The 21,545-nt window shown below is 52.0% G+C and overlaps 1 protein-coding gene and 1 pseudogene across 1 annotated transcript in view; one reads left to right on the top strand and one right to left on the bottom strand.

The window, feature by feature from the left end:
* The window catches only part of COL23A1 (collagen type XXIII alpha 1 chain), a 324,150-nt gene that overhangs the window by 209,676 nt on the left and 92,929 nt on the right, over positions 1 to 21,545 (top strand). The window lies entirely within an intron of this gene.
* LOC101390062 (small ribosomal subunit protein eS8 pseudogene) overlaps positions 2,341 to 21,545 on the bottom strand; it is a 32,770-nt pseudogene continuing 13,565 nt past the window's right edge.

Here is a 21,545-nt window from a genome sequence, read left to right on the forward strand (position 1 = left end):
GATGGGAAAACAAGTTGGCCATCACGACATAAACGCAGCTTGGGACACACGATCTTTTCAGGGGGAAGGAAAATAATCAAGACACTTGTGTGATTTCACCATCTAGAGGCAACCATTATTAGCATTCTTGTTGACAGCCTCAAGATTACGATTTTGAGGAGTGTGTGAGGGTACACCTGTAGAAATATGCATACATGTGCCATATTTAAATGTACGTATAATTTATAATAATATATTGTGTTTAATTTTAAAAGATCAATTTAAATATACAATATTCCTTTCATCCTTGACAGTTTATTTTTATTTTGTGTATGTGTGTGTTTTATCGCGCTAACATTGGTTTATAACATTGTATGAATTTCAGGTGTACGTCCTTATACTTCTATTTCTGCATAGATTACATCATGTTCACCAACCAAATACTAATTACAGTCCATCATCACACACATGTGTGTAATCATCCCTTTCGCCCTCCTCCCTCTCCCCTTCCCTGACAATTTATAATGATCCTTCTATAGAGAAATTTGGGGCATTTCTGGAGGCAGTGGCATACTTCTGTCACTACCCAGCAAAACCAGTTCCTATAAGCTCATATCCCTTTAGCCATTTTTGAAAGTTCAAGTGATGAGCACAGTGTAACAGTTAGAAATTTACAGTTGTCTTGGTCTTTTGAAGAGAGATATCTTGGTCAAAAAACATGCTATTTTGAAAAGCATTTTATAATGGAAAAATCCTGACATTTGCAGAAGTAGACAGAACAGCGTAACGAGCTCCGGTGGACCCGCGTCCGGCTCCAGCCTGTTTCAGATAACCCCGTCCACACCCTTCTCCCCTCATTACTGCCGTGTCTTTCTTGTAAAGAACCTATAGCTGGATATCGTGTTTCATCTGAACAACAGTCTGCCTTTTCACTGAGAAGTTTATGGTTTCCGCTTGTCTCCTGGTTTTTCTATGCTTCTCGGTGAATCTTTTCTTTTTTCAAATAAAATTGTTATCTGTATGTCCCTCTTCAAGACCAGAACTTAACTGGCCCTCATGTCCCCAATGTCCCCAGACCCAAGCCCCATCGTGTTATCACAGACATTCTTCCTCTCTTTCCTTCTGGTCTTAACTAATCTGGGGAGAGCCAGGGTAGCACTCTCTACTTGAGAATCTGACCACCCCTTGACCATGTGTCTTGGGGCATCTCCCAGGTTGGTCTCTCCTCTGAGCTCTTCCTCCAGGACTATTTCCTACATGGGTCTTTGTGTGGCAGACCTTCTAGGGTCTTCTGTGTTTGAGAATGTCCTAGTCATTCTCTCACACGTGGATGCCCGTTGGCTGAATGTAAAATTCAAGGTTCAAAGTTCAGTACTCAAAACTTCGGTACTACATTGGCTCCCAAAACCGTTACTCCCGGTCATCCTGCAGTTGATGCTGCTGTTGGAAAGTGAGGGGTCAGTCTGTGTCCGCTCCTTTGCCTTGTCATCTGTTCTCTCTGGAGACTGTTAGGCCGCTCTCTGTCTCTGACAGTCTTGAATCTCACTGTCATGTGTTGAGCTCTGGGTTCTTAGCTCTGTGGTGTTCTGTGGGCCTTTTCGATCTGAGATCTTTCATCTTTCTTTAATTCTGGAAATCTCTCTCTCTTATTTCCTCTCCATTTTAATCCTTTCCTCCTACAGGCACTGTTGGTAGCCTATATTTTGAATATTAATAAAGTCTGATTTCTTGTTTTATAAGAATATATTCATAGAAGAAGGGCGGGCTTGTGAAAGAGAGGGCTGGGAATTATCGCTGTATCACAGCCACCTCCTTTATCTAAATAAACGAATGCTCCCAAGAGCCTGCCCCGCACCCGCCCTGTGCTGGTTCTCGGGGGAGTGTTCTCGTTACCGCTCACATCAGCCCCTCACGGTAGGTCCTACCTTGTGGATGAGGAGTCCCTGGCACCAGGAGGTGAAGGGCTTGTCCAAGGTCACACAGCCGGCCCTGGGCAGCCATGGGGTGGCACCTCCATCCTCCTGGTGCCATCAGCAGAGCTCTTTTATTGGCAGGGCTCTGTCGGCATGGAAGTTCTCTGACTCCTCTGCTGAGAGCTCCTGGGTGTCACCCCAGTTCCCTCATGGCCCAAGGCAGAGGGACATGTGCACTGAGAACAGTGTCTCTCACCTGGAGCTCCCGCAGGTCTGGGATGATGGCTACCCTCTGGCCCGGTTACAGCTCACTTGGTGGAAGTCTCTAGCAGCAAGCTGGCTCTCTTGCATCCTTCTCCTTGGGCCCCTCCACCTCTCCTGTGTTTGTCATCCTGAATCAGTTTCTCCTTGTCTCACCCAACCTGGGCCCAGTGGTGTGCAGGTGGCCTCACAGAATGCTGCGGGTCACCCCGTGCTCCTGGCCATGCCAGCTCCGGTCCATCCAGCCTGGCAGGGGCAGCCCAAGCAGGGGCTGGGAGGCCCCCTCCATGTCTGCGGGTGCCCTGGGCAGAGACACACAACGTTGCCCTGTGCTGAGCAGTGCCACCTTTCCCTGGTCCCTCTACCAGAGCATCTGAGGCTACCTGCTGGGTTTGGCAGCTTCACTCTGTGTAGGCTTCAGCAAGTGAAGACACAAGGGCCACAAGACCACACATTTAACCTTTTTTTTTTTCACGATAAACCCCCTTATTACATGAGCTAAGAGAGGAGGGAAGAGGACTTGCCTTTCCGGGCCTTGATTTTTCTTAGCTAGAACTCCAGCTCCTTGCCCTCTAGCACATAGCCATCTGCTCAGCCCCACTGGACTGGTCTTGAGGCGATGCATGCAAGGAGCTTGCCCTGCTGGCACTGTTCTTACAGAAGACTGCTGATGTTGGCATTCTTTTTCCTTTCATCATTATTTCTTCTGAATTTTCTTTGACGGTTTTTTGTTTAAAATCTCTTCCTCCTCAGGAGTCAGCTTGGCCCCCTTCTTGCGGCCCAGGGGCATTGCACAGTGGGACCCATACCACTGTCTGCACGGTGTGCTGTCAACATGCACGATGCAGGTCCTCACCAGGCTCTTGGTGCGGACCAGTTCGTTGCTGGACGCGTTGTAGACGACATCGATAATCCTAGTTTTGCGCGTGCAACACTTGGAGCCCCGAGAGAAGCCCCCACGCCCAGCCCCAAGCACGGCGCTTCTCGTTGCCTTCCCGCACGAGGACTGCGTGTACGGGGCAGGGCCGATCTGCGTGTTGGCGGCACGGCGGCCGGGCTCGTGCTGCTGTTTCTTGTGGTGGGCTTTCTCTTGCCCCTGGTCTTGCGGCGCTGGTGCCAGTTGTCCCGAGAGATGCCCGTTGCTCGGCACTGGCTGGAAAGAGCCACATTTAACCTTTCTAACGTGGAACGACCACTCCCTCCCCAGACTTTCGCTGTGCCAGGTGCAGGACTCGTGCAGGATGCGTTTGTAACTATGCCGTGTCACCGGGCACGTTACGTGCTCACACCCTCAGGCCTGTAAGTCTGGGTCGCAGATGTCAGCTCCCAGAGGCAACCATGTGGGCATCACAGGCAGGTGTTGTTACACACTGACTGGGAGCCTGCCGTGTGCTCCGCACAAGTCTGGGCACTGGGGTGACGGCAACCAGACAGACGGTGATCCCCGCCCTCGTGTCCTGGTTGGGGAAGATAGGCAGTTAATAAGGTTTCAATATGTCATGTCAATAAATAAAGATTCAAGAGGATAGTGTGTTATGGAAAAAAATAAAGCAAGCAAGGGCAACCTGGAGTGCTGGGGGGTGGGGGTTAGCGGTGGTAGTTTTAAATGAGAAGGAGACATTTGAACAAAGTGAAGGAAGTGAGGGAGTTCACCAGGTGACCGTCTGGAGGAAGAGTGTTTCAGGCAGCGGGAACAGCCAGTGCAAAGATCCTGAGGTGGGAGGGGTGCCTTGTGCTGGAGGAGCCGCACAGACTATTGGGGCTGGAGGGGGGGCGCGAGTGGTGGCAGATGAGATCAGAGGATATCAGGGTCCCAGATCACTCAGGAGCTCAGAAGGAGAGGGACCAGCCTGTGACCATGCAGGCAGGCCACACCTGCACCCAGCAGTCCACTCTCCTGGTCCTTCCCACACCCCCTGCCTCCCCGCCCAGGGCCCAGAGCAAAGCCTGAGGAACAGCCTTACATGGAAAAAACATTTGCCTCCCGGTGCTTGTCAGCTGCTCCTGTTTACTTGTAGATTTTGAAAACAAAATGTGGACCGTGTTGCTCAGAGAAAAGAGGCTTGTAAGTGCTCTGTGGCGCCCAATTCGAGCAGGAGGCTGGGAGAGAGGGCCGCCCGTCTTGCGGGCAAGCCACAGTGCCCTGCCCAGGAGGTCCTGGGATGGTCAGTCGGAGACTATTTTCAGGAGGAAGCAGGAACTGTCTTTGGTTCCCCAGCCAAGGTTTTCATTCTCTCTGTAAAGACCCAGTGGAGAGGGACAGGGAGTAGGGAGATGGGGCCGGCCCTGCTCACCATCAGCGTGGCCTGGGGGAGGTCAGCCCAATGGCTCAGTCCACAGTACTCAGTTTCCTCCTCGTCAGAACGAAGGCATAGAGCTAGCTGGCATGGTTGGTGGAAGGTCTGAACCCTGCCCCACAGAAGGGCCACAGCTGCAGAGTCTGACTCTGAGTCCGGACTTTCATCTCGGCTCCCCCAACCAGTGCACATCAGCCGTGGGTGCTGTATCCCACGGCCCTCTTCCACAAAAAGGACAATGACAGTGTGGCTTTTGGGATGGAAGCTGGGAGCATGGTTTAAGAAAAGCTGGGCCCTGCCCCCATCCACCTTTACACCAGTGACCCGACTCTCGCATTTCACCTGGGAGGCAGGGGAATGGCGGTCCCGGCTTCCTGTTTGCCACCAGCAAAGCACACGTAAGCCGTGGCAGAGAGTCCATGTGTGCCCGTGGACCACAGCGTCAGCTCCACCTGGGAGGATTCCAGGGCACCCCCAGCCCCTGCATCAGACCCTGTAGTCTCACAAGCTCCCCAGGTGAGTCTCGTGCACGTGAGGTTTGAGAAGCCCTTGCCTAGAGGGTGGGGAAGGTGAGGAGGGGCAGCCCCACTGGGGCCTTAAGCCCGGGTTGTGGCTGGAGTAGGGGTACTGAGGGGGCTCTTCCTGCCCCCGAGGCACAGACAGGAGTGAGAGTTAACTGCCAAGAGGACCAGCTGTTATTACTCTATGAGCACAATTTTTAGTGATGCTGGTCAGAGAGGTGTCTTTGTTCTTGGCCAGGCCCATCCTCGCCACAAGCTCCATACTTAGGAAGTTTCGTGGACTCATTCTCACAAGAAGCCTGCAAGGAGGGAATATAATACCCCCTGTACAGACAAAGGTGTGATATGCCCCAAGTCAAACAGCTAATGATAGGCGACAACAGAATCGCATCATCCTCCACCCATCCCTCCATCCCCACCCCCCGCCTATTCCCCCATCCCTCCACCCCCAACTATTCCCCACATCCCTCCACCCCCACCAATTCCCCCATCCCTCCATCCCCAACTATTCCCGCATCCCTCCACCCCCAACTATTCCCCATCCCTCCACCCCCAACTATTCCCCACATCCCTCCACCCCCACCAATTCCCCCATCCCTCCATCCCCCAACTATTCCCCGCATCCCTCCACCCCCAACTATTGCCCCATCCCTCCACCCCCACCTATTCTCCCATCCCTCCACCCTTCTCCTATTCCCCCCATCCTTCCACCCCTCCTACCTGCCCATTCATCACTCATTCATGCACCCATGCCTCCACCCCTCCTGTGATGTCCCAGTGACGAGACTGTGCCCTGAGGAGACACGGATAAGCAAATACATGACCCCGGCCTTCCCAGAGCCTGGAAGGCAAATATAAAGTAAGTCATTGCTGTAAAGTCACATTTTAGGCGGGATTTTTATTCTAAAGTAATTTCATAAGGCAAAAATCTTGCATGGTCCAAATTGCTCCTGAAAATCCCTCAGGTTATCTATAAAATGCAGGAATGCACCTGAAGCCCCTCAGAGCCAATGTTTGCTCCAGTGCTGGGAAAAAAAAAATCAGCTTGGGCTTGTGTTCAGGAGCCCTTGAGTACCAGAAAGTGCTTAGCCACCAAACTCTAGAAGCTCAGCTGGAGGCTATCACCCTGAACAAGGAGGCCCACTAAGGAGCCGGCAGATTCACATCCCCATCTCACGTTTACTCCAGCGCGTTAGTGAACATATCCTTGGTATTTAAATCACTTGTCTCTTGTTTTCCCCCAAACATGCGTAGTTGGCTGTTAGTGAGAATGCATCTCCACTGCGCAGCCAGGGGCTGCCTCAGGACTCATGCCCACGGCCAGCACTTTCCCGTTCATACCACACCAGACCAGCTAGATGGAAACAGGGCAGACATTTACCAATGCACACTTTATATATGGCAGAACTGAGGCCCAGAGAGGGGCAGCATAAAGGCTTGGGTGGGAGACCCATCATGGTTTCAACTGCCTGCATGTCAGTGCAGGATCTGAGGCTCTAATAACAGGAGCATAACGTCTTCAGCAAAGGAGGTGATTATCCTGCTGTGCTCTGAGGCTTGCCCTGAGGACTCAATTCTGGGAACCATGGAGTAGAGGGAAGGAATCTATTGGATGGAGCAGGGCTAGAGGAGGCTTCCAGGATGGCAGAGGGTTGAGGAACACACATCTCAGAGGTGCTTCTGGGAACTGGGGTTGTGGCTTTGCCTGTCCCTGTCTTTGGAGCCTTTGTGAAGAATGGTTGGGTTTGTCCTGTGTGGTCCCAAGGGAGCATCTCGGGTTTAAATACATGATTTCCACCAGATGCAAGCAACTGTTTCATCTGGTATCAGCACAGATCTGGGAGCAACCAGCTCTGGGAGGAGCAGCCTGCTGCCCTGGTCTCGTGAAGGGGCTGGATGTTGCTTCCAGCAGGATGCCTTCTCCAGGGCTCCAGGGCACCCCCTCCCCTCCCCCCCCCCGGAGGCTTTTAGCCATGAGCGACGTTGCCTGACATCTGCTGCTGCACTGAGCCGCCCTCGCGTGAGCCACACAAGCTGGGGAGGGCGATAGCTCCCCTGTGCCTGGGGCCAGTTCTAGATGCGTTATCGGCCTTGCTCTCTCCCTGCATCCTCTGGAGTCATGGAGTCATGGAAATTCGGCCCAGGGTGGCCATCCCTCCCAGCGGGCTGGTTCTGAGGTGGGTCTGTCCAACTCCCCCACCTGTGCTCTCTGCTACCTCCTAGGTGGGGTTCCCAGTACATTACTTAACCTCCCCACACCTCAGTTTTCTCATGATAACATGGGATAGGGGTTCCGACTTTGTGGAGTTGTCTTGAAGCTTGGGTATAATGATCCACAGGGCATGGGAACTGCTCAATAAATGTCAGGTGTCATCATTATCACTATTATTACTATTTTGACACCTCCATGAACCCCATTTCATCACCAAAGACTAACCGGGGGACAGTGAAGAATGCTATCGTGCCCAGAAGAAGGGTGTCTGTAGAGCAGTCCCAGACTCTGGGCGGAGAAGGAGCCTCTAATCCTTGAGGGTCAGGGAGAGCCTGTGCAGCACCCCCCACCCTGCAGCGCCCCCACCTTGCAGCGCCCCCACCCTGCAGTGCCCCTCACCCTGCAGCACCCCCCCCGCAACACCCCCACCTTGCAGCACCCTTCACCTTGCAGCATCCCCACCCTGCAGCACCCCCACCCTGCAGCGCCCCCACCCTGCAGCGCCCCCACCCTGCAGCACCCCCACCCTGCAGTGCCCCCACCCTGCAGAACCCACATTACCCCCAGAGTGGGGACTCATGGATATGGAAGGATGCACTCCCCTAACTCCTGACTCCTCTGTCACCGAATCAAGTGGGCTCACCTCCTGACGAGTTAAATAAGACTCTACACCAGTGGAAGTTGTCTCACAAAGTAAAGTGTATTTGCAGCAAATAGGAGGCCATGAGGAATCATTTCCAAAGTCATGGCTCCCCGAATAAAGGGAAGCAGGAACTTTTATTTCATGTGGGATATGAATATTCAAAAGGGAGAAGTGCGTATTCACTTTCGCAGGCTCACTAGGAAAACATGTTTCCACATACACTGCAGGTTACGGTGATAAGGCCTAAGCTCCTCCTGGAGAGATCTTAGCATTAAAAATAAGGCAAAGGTCCTGGGCATAGCTCTTGTGGTGAGGCTTGGTCTGGTTCAGGGTGGTTGGTGGTTGCACCTCCTTAACATAACAAAAGGGTAAAAAACAATTTGGAAAAACAGTTAGATGCTTCCAAACCCACCCTTGAGTTCCTCAGTGCACCTGATCGGTGACACCTCCCGCTCTGGATCTCTGGAGAGCCTGGCAGCCAGCCCAGCTTGTGGAAGGGTCTCGTGTGTGTGAATTCACTCCATTTTATGGAACTAACTTTCAAACTGAAGAGAGGTCATGTCTGGACTTTGCCATTAGAGCCTGCCTCCAGAGCAGAAAAGTGGGTGAAACCTGTTCACAGACAGAACGACAAACTCTGGAGGAAATGGCCGCTCCTTCCTGGGGGCTGGCAGCAGGGGGGCGGCACAGGGCCGTTTTACCCCATCAGGTCCATTTTTGCCCACCACCCAGAAAGACAAACACCAAGAGGATGAGATTGCAGAGAGAGAGGGTTTATTAATCACAAGGCAGCCAAGTGTGGAAACAGGAGAATGACTCTCAGATCTGCTACCCTGAAAATAGGGACTCAGGGATATTTATGGGGTAGGGGGCAAGGTGGTCTGAAATGATTGGAGGTGACAAGAGATGAGGTAATTGATGATCTGCGCAAGCGTAGTCAGGCTTCCTGCCTCTTCATTGGACGCATTGTTACCGCACAAAGGGCGCAGTCTGCTCCCCGCAAGACAAAAGCCAATCGTCAAGAGGCAAGATGGTGGAAAAGAAAGGGTAGTTTATTACAGCATGCTAGCAAGGGGGAAGATGGCCGACTAATGTCTCAAAGAACCATCTTAAGGGGGCACAAAATCTTATAGCAGTTATATAGGCCGGTGGGTTATAGGGGTGGGGGTTAGGAATGTTGACCCCACTGGTGTTACAGACTGGGAGAGCCACACCAGATCTTTCAGTTTTCACTGATGATGGCTATCAGCATAGGCTCTCTGTTCGGAGGTTATCACATTCCTAAGGAACTCAAAAGAACAAAGTTATCATCTTATCGCAGCTGGGAGGTACATGCACAAGCAGGGGTCGTAAAATCTACAGAGCAGGTAGATCTCCTGGAGGGTGCAGATCCAGCTGGGTTACTTTGTCAGAGGTCATTCAAAGTTACAATAGGGCTTCTTTTCTACAATATGGCTTCCCGTATGTCAATCTTGTCTTGAGCCGGTATCAGCATGTTCACAGAATGGCGGCATTAGCATGCCCTGAGGGTGGAGTTCCAACCTCTTGCCGTCAAAACGTCGCTTATGGGACACGTATCTGTGTGGGCCCAGTTGATGGGTTGGTGGTCTCAGTCCCTCCTGAAGTGGACAAGGGGTTCAGTTCCTGAAAAAAAAATAGCTCAAACACCCATTACCATGGTGACTCAGGCTCCAGAGAGATGTCATCTGTAGGAACCTAGTGGGAATCAGATAGCATATTGCCTAAACAGCACAGTTAACAATGGGTAATCTTGCAGATTTAAGTCCTCACCTTCTGTTCTGATAAGTTTCTAGGTAAGGCCATCCCCCGTCCGTTCCCCCCCCCCCTTCTTCCTGGTACAAAGAAGGTACCTTTACAAATGGAGATTTTCTTTACAAATGTAAATGTATCTTATAAAGAATGGGCTTAGGACAGACCCACCCAGAGACCCAGGGATGTCTATAGTAATGGCCTGTTCTGGGGGCAGGCCTCCCATTCCAAATTCCTTTGGTTAGTTAGTGATGGTGGGGGCCAAAGTGTCATTCAGGCAGAGACATATTTTGAGGTAGCCAATTCCGATCCCCCATAGTTACTAGCAGCTTAATTATCAATGGCTAACCATTGGCCGGTTTCAGCCATGGGCAGAGCACCGTGGCTGTGCACCCGCTGGGGGGGGGGGCAGTAGCCAGGGAGCCCTTCTCCCCACACACCCAGGTCTCCACTCTCGACCCCTCTGAGAAGGGCTGCCCCCCACGGGCTGCTGATTTCCTGATGTGCGAAATCAAATTCCAGTGTGAAGAGGAGACACAGGGAGAGACCTGCGCGATTCCTGTTTCTGCCGCCCTGAGCCACTGGCTTTGCCGAGAGGTATTTTTTCTTTCCAGGTGAAAACCATCCCTTGGTACAACAGGGCTGGGAAAACCAGCTGCACTCAAACTGCACTTGTTTCGGCTTTACGCTTTCTTTCCTTCTACCCTCTTACCGTAGCCAGTTTCCCCCAATTTTCATTTTTGTTTATTTTTAAAAGCATCGTTGAGTCAGAGATGAAACAGGCTGCGCTGCCAGAGCAAGATGAACTCTCAGCTGGATTCTCTCTTTTTAATTATTGAAGTGAAATTCACATAACACAAAATTAACCAGTTTAAGTGAACAATTCAGTGGGATTTAATACAGTCCCAGCATTGTGCAGCCGTCACCCCTTCTAGTTTAAAAACGTTCTCGGCACCCGGAAAGGAAACACTATACCCATTACAGTCACTCCCCATCCCCCACCCAGTCCCTGACAACCACTAATCTGCTTTCTGTCTCTATGGATCTGCCTGTTCTGGATATTTCCTACAAATGGAATCATACACTATGTGGCCTTTTGTGTCTGGCTTCTTTCATTTAACATACTGTTTTCAAGGTTCACCCATGTTGTAGTGTGTATCAGTACTTCCTTCCTTTTTGTAGCTGAATAATGTCCCATTGTACAGATGTGCCACATTTTATCCGTTCACCCACTGATGGACATCTGGGTTGTTTCCCCCTTTTGGCTATTATACATAGTGCTGCTATGAACATTCCTGTACAAGTAGTTGTCTGAACACTTGTTTTCAGTTATTCTTGGTATATGCCTAGGATTGGAATTGCTGGGTTTTATGATAACTCTATATTTAACTATTTGAGGAAAAGCTGGATTCTTTAACATGTTATTGAACACGTGGTCTGTGTGTGCCAGCCTGCTCTAGACTGAATGATTGTGTCCCCCCAAAATTCATAAGTTGAAATCCTAACCCCCAATGTGATGATATTAGGAAGAGGCCCTGTGGGAGGTGACTGGGCCGTGAGGGTGGAGCCCCCATGAATGGGATTAGCGCCCTTATAAAGAGACCCTTCCATCTACCATGTGAGGACACAGCAAGAAGACAGCCTTCTATGAACTAGAAAGCAGGCTCTCACCAGACACGAAATTTGCCAATGCCTTGATTTTGGACTTCCAGCCTCCAAAACTGTGAGAAATAGATGTCTGTTGTTTATTAGCCACCCAGTCTCTGGTATTGTTGTTATAGCAGCTCGAACAGACTAAGACATAGCCTATACCAAGTCTCAACTTCACCTCACCCTCCTCAGAGCCCCAAAACTCTACCCTCTCTTGGTTTATTCTGCCCATGTTACAGAGGTCTTCTTTTTCCCCATTAGCCTGCCGGCTCACAGGGCTAGACAAGGCTGGCATCCAGACACCAAACATGGCACCTGAAAAGTTGGTACACAGCAGAGTTACTTGCATACCATGGAGCATTTGGAATTCTTTGCGAAGACACGGTAGATTAGTTGTAGCTCCAATATGATGAGCAGGCTGGCATTTTGCAACAGCTTTCCAAATTATCACAGTGACAGAATGGTGGTTCCAAGTCCTCTGGGCGTCTTGCAGACCCTCCTCCCTTGATTTGTCTGTCTGTACTGACAACAGGCTAGGCAGAAACTCCTTTTGGAGCTCTTCTCTCTTCTCTAGGGAGATCTTGACACTGCGGTCCCATATGTGGCTGGAAAGGTTGGCAGATTCTAGCCTGAGGGCCTCCAGACGTTACACGCGGACCAGCCCACTTGCCCTGGCGCAGAGGTTCAGGAAAGGATAACCAGCATGTGCCCAGGTATACCCCATGGATAAGGGGGAGTCTGTGATCTAGGCAGTGGCATCTTTATTTTTGTCGCCCCTGTTCCTACCTGCCAGGGGAATGTTCTTCCCATCGCCTAGATGAAAATTTGGTTATGCTCCATGAAGTTCCTGGTCACCAAGAGGTAACAGAAAATCCTTCCGCTACTTTAAGTCACAAAACACAGTTTTGATTTGGAAATTATGCTGTCTACTGCAAAATAGTTATGAACACATCATTTTCATTTGAAGGTCTGAGTGGATAGAGGTTTCAAAATGTGGCATTCCTGTGAAATCCCACCTTCATTTAATTAGAAAAATTTTGCTTCTGAAAATCCCTCTTGGCCGGCGCACAATGGTGGCCCTGAGGGATGTGGAAACCTCCCGTTCCCATCTCACTGCGACTGTCTTTTGTCATGACCAGCTCTGGGTCTGACGCAGGGCCTCCCACTGGCCAGGCTCCCTTGCCTTCTACTGAAGAGCTCTTCTTGCCTTGAAGAAAATTGAGAACAGGCCCAGGCTGATCCAGGTCCAGGGTGTGGAGAAGGCACAGGCTTTGAGGTCGCTGCCCTGGGCGTGAGGTTCACTGCCATCTCTTACTGAATGTGAGACCTCAAGAAGGTCCCCTCTTTGGGCTCTATCACCTTACCTGTAAAATTAGTGGTAATATCCCCACATCTTAAGACTTGGAAGGACAGCATGAGACAACATATGTGAAAATACCTGGACAACAGTGGACGCCGGGCTCCTGTCTGTCGTCTGTTAGATTATTGTCGTCCAAGTGCAGATGGAAGGTAAATGACGAGATGGGTAGTGATTTCTAGGGCGGGCTCTCTGCCTTCAGATCCCTCCCAGTAAGGGAAAGCACAACGCAGGAAAAGCCCACCAGGGTGCTGCCTAGGTAATGCTCCCCGGCTGGAGGCTTCACATGTGCACGTGGTCATCCCTGAGCTGTGGTCCCCATTGAAATGCCGAAGTGGACGTGTTCCGATGAGCTCAGTTCAGTTCGGGAGCAGCAGCCAAGGAGAGGTCGGCCAGTGCCTCCTGGTGGCTGCCTTCGTGCCCCACAGATGGGCATGGTTTCCTGTGGAAAGAGGGCAGGCGTGGCACTGGGGTACGGTCAGAGGTGTGCCGTGGTGAGTCACTTTGCTGCTCTAGCCTTGGTTTCTCTGTCTGAGACCAGGATCAAGGAGTGTCCATGAGGCTGCCCAGACACGGGCACACCCAGCCCTCTGTCAGGCACGCAGTGGGAGCTCAACAAATGTGAGGTGAGCTTGGTTAGAGCTGAGTGAACTGAAATGCATCACTACCTGACCCGGGAGAGCAGAAGGAAGGGGCATCTGCAGGTGAAGAGGGAGGAAGGGAAGGGCCTGGGGTGCTGAGCCTGCAGCCTGAGGGCCTCAAACCCTCCCCCAGGACAAGGGACAGGGCCACACACTCACCCAGCTACTCCCCTAAGGAGAAAGGAAAATCTCTCCCTGAGGGGTGGGGATGTTTCCAAGCCCTGGAAGGAGGGCTGGTCAGGGGCTCACTCAGAGAGCAGTGAGTCCAGCTGCCGTGTCACTACCCTCATGGCCGCCACCCAGGTTTGGGGATCCCTATGGCAGGGTGAGTCTGCCTTCCCCAGGCTGTGTTCCCTAAACTCGCCCCACACACCCCATTCTACTGGGATGGACGCCCTCTGTGACCCCAGGTGCAGCCCCCTCCTCAGGGGCCAGCCCATTCCCAGGCTTTCTCTGAAGATGGACGTCCTCCTGGCACTGGGCTGGGGACACGGAGGCCCCGAGGGCTACAACACAGCGTGAGAAGCATCCGGATGAAAGCACGGATAAGGGACCACGGGGGCCCCGAGACCGGACGCCTCAGGTCCAGGGGATAGGGATGCATTTCACAAAGGATTTGATCTTCAGGGTGATCTTAAGAGCATGCGTAGGCATTTTGCCGGGCAGGGGAATGAGGAAACGAAAGGATGTGGCTGGGCAGGGAAGCAGAATACGGGGAAGAGGGTAAGGGGTCTGTGTATGCAGGGTGGGGGAGGGGAGGAAGGGAGAGAGCGGGAGAAAACAAGTCTAAATTTATAAGGCTTTAAATGCCATAATAAAGAGCTGGAACTTGATCCTGTAGGCTGGTCACAAACGGACTACCACAGGGCAAACACAATCTTGAAATGTTGAGCTTCTGGGGTTTTGTTGGCCTGCATAGTGCTTTTCAAACGTGAGTTAACAATCAAAAATATGGGACATTTCACATAAAAATCCTGATTTTTGGCTTCTCTCAAAAAATGGAAAAATCTGGAAACAGTCCATTGTAACTACATAGTAGCTGCCCCTTTAGATAGAGTATCCAGTGTGCCACAGCCCCCACCACTCCTTATTGTCTCTCCAGCCCTGAAACTGACAGTCAGTCACCATTTTCTCTGGGGCTTACGCTCTTTTCTCCTGGTAAAGAAAGACTTCTTTGAACCACATCTCTGTCAAAAGTCCGAGACCAAGACGGCTGCCTTGTGTTATTTGCTAAATGAGTCTGTTTCTTTTGTCTGTGTAACCCGCTTACACATGTAGGAAGGACAGGGAGTCCTTGAAGGAGTTTGTCAGGATTCACAGTTGCAGACAACAGAATCCACTCCAGCTAGTTAAAGATAAGAGATTTATTAAGGGATGCAAAGCCCTAGGAAGTCAGAGCTCCAGGAGGGGGTCCTGCGCCAAACCTCCGCACCAGCCTGCGAGAGCACTCCCACCAGCCCGGGAGCTTCCTCAAGGCTGCTGGCTCAGACTCACGCTGCCTCCACCTGCCTCCGTCCCCACCTGACTCAGCTCTGAATCTGATGTGTCTGATGGTGGACACAGACACGACCACAGCTACCCCAGCTCCACATAAACCACAACTACTCCCAGCCCCAGGAAAGCAGAGAAGTTTGTAGTCAGTGTTGGAAGGCTGGGTTTATGCCATGGGGAAGCATCCAAATGGCAGAAGGGTGATCAGAAGGTTTGGGGCAGCCACAGTGACCATTGACCACTCCAGCTTGGCGGAAGGCGGGTAGCTTTGGGGTCTGGGAGGTCACCCACAGGAGACCTAGCCAAGCCACCCACCTTGCGTCTGAGGATGGTCTCAGACCAGGAACTTCACACCACCAGGAGGCTCCTGAGTTGCTAGACACAAAGACAATGAAGAGAAGACACTGCCAGCCCTCCGATGCCCCAGTGCCCCGGGTGGTCCCTGGCAGGCTGGCTGGGCAGCCTCCTGGCAGCTGTGCCCCACTTCTGGCCCTGGCATCTTCACTCAGCTTTCACGTGCCTTCCTCCCGGCCTGGACCTGTGGGCGGCTGCCGGCTGCCAGTCTGGGCAGCTGTGTCACCCTTCCGGAACTCTTTGTTCTCTCCATGGAATTCAGAGGAAGGCTCTGCCAGCTTGGAGACTGGGCTGAGCCATTTCCCAGCAGCTGATAACAGCTGGCATTAAAAGATGAGAAACTGCACAGACGGCCCAGCTCTGCCCAAAATTGAGAGGCCAAGTGTGTCCAAACTCCTGTGCCCAGTGGCATTTGTGCCCTCCCCACCCTTCTAACGGTGGCTGTCTCTGTCCTCAGAGCCCACCCCCCTCAGGACTCCACCCAGTAGGGCACCGTCCTCTGCCCTGAGAGCCGCTAATTTCCTGGGGGCCGTTTACGGAGCCCTGGGACACGCAGTGGACACGTCAGAGCAGGGAGCTCAGGCTGGAGCGAGTTCCGAGCCTCAGCCCCTGGCAGGCAGAGTGGCCGCGCTCGTTTTCTTCTCTGTTACCACGTGCCAGGCTGTGCTCAGGGCTTGGTACTCCGGGTCTTATGTAAGCTCTGCCACAATTCGAGAGGGTAGGTGCCATGCGATCCCGGGTTTACAGACCTGGAACACTGAGCCTGAGGGAGATTAGGTGACCTGCCCAGGGCCACTCAGCAAGTGAGTGGCAGAGCGGGGAGTCAGCTCAGGTCTGTTTGGCCTCAAAGCCCCTGCTCACAGCTGCTGCACTTTGCTACCTGGTTTGCAGGCTCTGCAACCGTCTCTGCAAGATAAACCCAGAAGCACCATTTCTGCCTTCCAGAAGGTTCCTTTGACGAGGAGACATTCATCAGAGTAAAGGCCACACAGAGCCACCCCAAGCTGCCCAAGCCAGTACCCAGCGGGGGGAGGGGAGCAGCAGGGAATGAATGTGACAGCCGGGCCAGTGCCCAGGCCTGGCAGGCCTTTGCTAGCTTGTGATTTGGGACAAGTCCCTTCTCTACTGCCCTTTGTGTTCTCATTTCATTTGCTCAACAGATATTTCTGAGCTCCTATTATATGCCAAACACTAGGCGATAGGGTAGACAAGATCCCTCCTGTCAAGGGGCTTAGGTTCCAGCAGGATGAAGACATGCAGTGGACAGGTCCCCATGAGGTGAGGAAGGCACTGGGGAGCTGGTGTAGGTAGGGCCACCAGAGAGTCCTCTGAGAAGGTGACATCTGAGCTGAGATGCGGATGAGGTGAGGGAGCCAGCCGTGGAGAGATGACAGGCCTTCCCAGGCGGCGAGCCCGCCTCCCCTCAAATGGGAACAGCAGGGCTGGGGGCATGGGGAGAGCAGAAGGAAGGTCCACGTGCTTGACTGGGGTGGGAGGTTCGAAATGGGGTTAGAGACGGATCCAACAGCGTGGTGTAGGCCAGGGGGAGGTGGCAGGTCTTTTCCTGAGTGCAGAGGAAGGCTTGGGGGCTTGAGCAGAAGAAGGGCATGCTCTGAGTAACACAGAAAGGAGTGAATAATGCTGTACAGGATGGAGGACTGAAGACAGTGAAGGAGATCTAAGCCCACAGAAATACAATGTGTGCGGGGATCAGTACTTCATAAGTGGGGGGCGGCTTTGGAAGGCAGGAATCTCTAGGCCCCTCTCCTGCAGGCTCCCTGAGGGAGGCAGCAGTGCAAGGATCCCAGGGTCCCAGGGTCCCTGAGAGGCCTGCAGGAACCACCTCTCCCATCGAACACATGCCCTCCTGGGATGGGCCAGCCAGGGTGCTACACAGGCCTCCGATTCCTGGAACTTTCTCCTGATGGCCCCGTGGGGCAGCTGACAATAGCCTTTCATTTGAGCCTTCTGTCCTGTGTCCAAATGTGAGTGGACTGAGATTGCCCAGGAGGGTCCCGCAGAGTAGGCATGACGCAGGGTCCATAAGGGCCTCGTGGGTATGGGGCCTTCTGAACTTTTGTTGGCTCTTGTTCTGGCCAAGCAACAGCAGATGTCCCCTGGTAGGGATGGGGAGGCGTGAGTGCTGGGGGGTCTGTGGTTGCCTCCCACCTTGCTGGTGGGGAGCCTGGGGCCTAGGTCTGCGAGAGGCCAGGGCTGGCAGGTGGAGCTCGGGGCCGGCCCACTTCATCTGATGGGGCACAGTTGGAATTGAGGCTTTGTCCAGTTGTCTTAGAAACGGAAGCTGACTCTGGTGGATTCTAAAGTCAGACACAGCAGATTTCCGTCTTGGCTGGGTCATCTGCAGAAGAAATCGGAGATGCTGGTTTTAACCTGGGAATAAATCTGTTTCACAAAATTTGGAAATCAATTTGGCAGTGAATTTTCAGGCATGTTTGAGGGGGCTGTGGGCAGAAAATCCAGCTGACACTTGAAACCTGAAATTGGCCACCTGGTGGAGGGCCTTCTGCCTGAGAAAGGGGCTTTGAGGCGCTGACAGTGCTTACTGGCTGGGGAGCCTGAAGTCTGATCCCAGACCCCCAAGACCGCCCAGGCTGGCCGTGTTCCTACACAGCTTTGGTTTTCATTGTCCTCAAGCCGTCTTCAGTCCTGCCCGATCTGCCTTGCCAATCCATCCTGCCCTTTCCACCTCTAGTTCCTGCCTGGGTTGGTGAGGCCCCATCTTCTCCCTCCTGCAGTACTGCCAGAGGTGCCTGCCCGGTCCCCCAGCTCACAGCCCATGACTGGCCTCCTGAGACCATGGGCATCCCAGTCAGTACACATCATCAGGCCCTGCCCAGCCCAAGGAATCAGAATCTCTGTGGTGTCCTGGAAATTTGCATGTTCAACAAGCACCCGGATGATTCTCCTGTTTGAGAACTGTGGGCCTGGAGGATAAAATACAAATTCCTTAGGATCAGGCTCTGCAGACATTTAGGTCAGTGCTTCTCAAACTGTGGTTCTGGACCACTAGCATCAACATCATCTGGGAACTGTTACACATTCTGAATTATACATTCTGAAGCCCTACCCCAAAACTTACTAAACCAGAAACTCCGGGGGTGAGGCCCAGCCATTTGTTCTAAGGTGCCTTCAGGTGGTTCTGATGGGGTACAGGCTGAGGCTCTGCCCCTGCTGGTCCTCCTGCCTAGAACACCTCCTCTCTGCCCAGCAGCTCCGGGCATGTGTCTGGCCTCATCTCAAACATAAGTTTCTCAGGGAAACCTGGACCTGCCACCCAGATCGGCCGTGTTCACCCAGCACCTACTGTAAGAGGTCCCTGTACCTTTCCTTCCTAGCTCTTACCAGTTTGTCATTTGCTACATCGTTGGGCTGATGCCTGTCTCCCCCACTCGTCTGTAGTGATGAGGGGTAGCTGTGCCTCTCCTACTCCCATTTTATCCCCAGTCCCTGGCACCGTACCTGACAAATAGTGGGGCTTCTGTTGGTAATCATCACCTTCCTCTAAACAATATGAATATCCTGCAACTTCTTGATTTTTCAGTTTTAGGCATTATCTATCAGAAGTCCAAAGCCTTCCTTTTTTCTCAGTCCTTTGCATGAAACCTGCTGTTTTCTCTCTGGAAGTTTTTGGGATCTTCTCCTTAACCCCAGTGTTCTAAAATTTCAAGATGAAGCCCCTTAGAAAGGTCTGTTTTCTTTCACTGAGCTGGACTCTCAGAAAACCAAGTTTCTTGAATTATTTCTTTAGTGATTTCCCCTCCAGATTTCCCTGTTCTCTCTTTCTGAGGTTTTCATTATTGGGGGGAGGGAGGACAATCTCTGGACTGACGCTGATTTCCTATGCTGGTTTTCTTATCCGTTCTCTCCTGTTTTCTGCCTCTCTTCGTCTTGTTCTACTTCCTTGGAGATTAGCCCCAACCTTTCTCTCGCAACTCTGTTTCTAATGAAATTCTAATCTTTGCTATCATATTTTTATTTTGTAAGAAATTTTATGTAAACGTTCTCTGAATATTCCTTTTTTACAGCATCCTCATTTTGTTTCATGGATAGCATATCCACCATTATCTCTGAACATATTAATTATGGGGTTTTTTTAAGTTTTCTGTTTTTGAAAACCTGTGTCTTCTGAGTTACTTTTCTCCTTCTATTTTGCCCTCTATCTTTCATGTAAGAGTCTCCTTCAAATGTGCAGCCCTTTGGCTCATTTTTCAGGGTGAAAACCTAAGAAGCCGACAGGCAGCTCCGTGGACACAGATGGGGCTGCTCAGTGTGGCTCCACAGGGACGTGAGCTGGCTGAGTCTTCCTCCTGGACTCATCAGATCCTCTGGGAAGAGACTTCCCATCTCCTGCCTGGAAGCAAAGGCCCAGCCTCCTGCGTCCTGGGAGCCACACTGAGGAAGGAGAGACCTGGGGGCCTCCACCTTCCGTGCGTGAGCTTTCACTTAACGGTACCCCTCCCTCAACTGTGCTTGGTGTCCTGCAGGCTAGAGCCTCTCTCTTTTCCTCTATACACCCCTCTCTCCAGAAAATGAACTTCTGGCAGAAAACGTCTGCAGGACAGGTGGAATTTCAGGCCTTGGAGTGGCTGTTGACTCTGCTCTCCCCAAGCTGCTGGCCCAGCTGGAGGAAGGGCAGCTGTCCAGGTCAGGGCCAATTCCATCTCGGTTGCAGCCACTCAGCTCTACCGTTATAGCACAAAAGCAGCCGTAGACAGTGCATGAACGAATGGACATGGCTGTGTCCTAATAAAACTTGATTTACAAAAATCGGCAGTGGGCCAGATTTGGCCCTTGGGCCATAATTTGAGACCCCTGGTCTAGATTCCAGCTCATCAGGTAATTGGCGCCGCGACTTCCTGAGCTTTGGGGGTTCTGCATCACAGACTGGGTGCTCTTGAGCTTTCCACATTGCCAGCTTAAAACTGCCTGTCCCATTTCTGCACAGGCAGGAATCCCTCATTTGTCTACTTCCCAGCTTCCTAAATATTGTTGCTGATGTTTCCTCGCCTAACCTCTTTGCTCTTGGAGCTCAGGGTTCTGGAAATAGTAGAGATAATTGTATACATTCCATCTCCCATCCTCAGCTACCAGACTCCTTTTATTTTAATAGATCCCTCGGTTACCTCTATAGCACCTAGAACTAACATTGATTAGGGTTGGTTTAGGTTGTGTGTCTTCACCAAATTTAAATAAATTAATTGAACGTGCCTAAAAAGAAAGACTTCTGTGAAGACTCGAATATGAGATGACTTCTTCCTTTCTGAGGCCCCGCAGAAGTACCACTCTGCCATCCTCGCCAAGGCAGGGCAGTGTTGGTCAAACCAGCTCCCAGAATACTCTGAAGGATCATGGCCCTGTGGACCACGGCCACTCTCTCTGCAGGGTCCAGAGCCCAAGGCCTGGAATTGGCGTGCGTGGTCCCTGCTGCGCAAGCGGGGTCCTCGTCCTCAGTGCCTGGCCTGGGACTAGGAGAAGGGGGCACTGAAATAGCAGGGCTTCTTGGGGCCCTTGAGCACTCGGCTCAAGAGAGATCACAACTTACCTGCCAGGGGTGTCCGGTTAGCTCTGGGACATGTGGGTGCGGGGAGAACCCTGACTCCAAGCAATCGGGCCCAGATCCCAAGCACCCTGGAAGCCTTCAGAGTGGGGGCAGAGAGGCCAGTGGCCAGTGCTATCCAGTGCCACCCATCGGACAACGGCTGCAGCGGGCTACACGGAGTGACTGCCAGCCCTCAAACTCTGAGACATAGGCTCTGCCGCTCCTTATCTGCCCTTCCCCTCTCCTGAGCCCTGAGCACCTCCCCTGCAGGATGGAGATGCAGGATTGCTATCAGGATCTCTAAGAGAGTGACAGATCTGAGCGGGCCCAGTCAAGAAGGTTGTTTCTGACAGAAAATGTCTGCAAGGCACAGGTAGAATTTCAGGCCTTGAAGTGGCCGTTGACTCTGCTCGCCCTAAGCTGCGGGCCCATTGGTTCTGGGAGACAGAGAGGATGGGCAGGTTTTCCCTCTGTGGATGGCTCCATCTCCCCTTCTGGACCAGAACCGTTCCCAGGCATCCGTGCCCCTTCCCTAGGCCCGAACAGCGCCTGTATATGTCTCTAAGATCATTTCCCGTGCCCTGTTGTAATTGGCTATTTGAATGTCATCTCCCAGCTCCTTGTGAGCTGCTCAATGGCAAGAACCAGATGTACTCATTTGAGTATCCCTGGTGCCTGGCACAGAGTGGGTTAATGCTGGACGGATGGATAGATGGATGGATAGAAGGACAGATGGATGATCAAAAGGATAAATGAACAAAGATGAATAACTTAATGGAGGGATGAATGGATGGACAAATATGCAGATGGATATTTGATTGTATGGATAAATAAAGTCCTCATTCACCCAAAACTATTGAGTAGTTTTTCAACGGAAGAGTCAATGGATGGATGAA

The sequence above is a fragment of the Ceratotherium simum genome, chromosome 4, assembly GCF_057802395.1.
Source record: "Ceratotherium simum simum isolate JZ-2026a chromosome 4, ASM5780239v1, whole genome shotgun sequence".
Taxonomy (NCBI): Eukaryota; Metazoa; Chordata; class Mammalia; order Perissodactyla; family Rhinocerotidae; genus Ceratotherium; species Ceratotherium simum.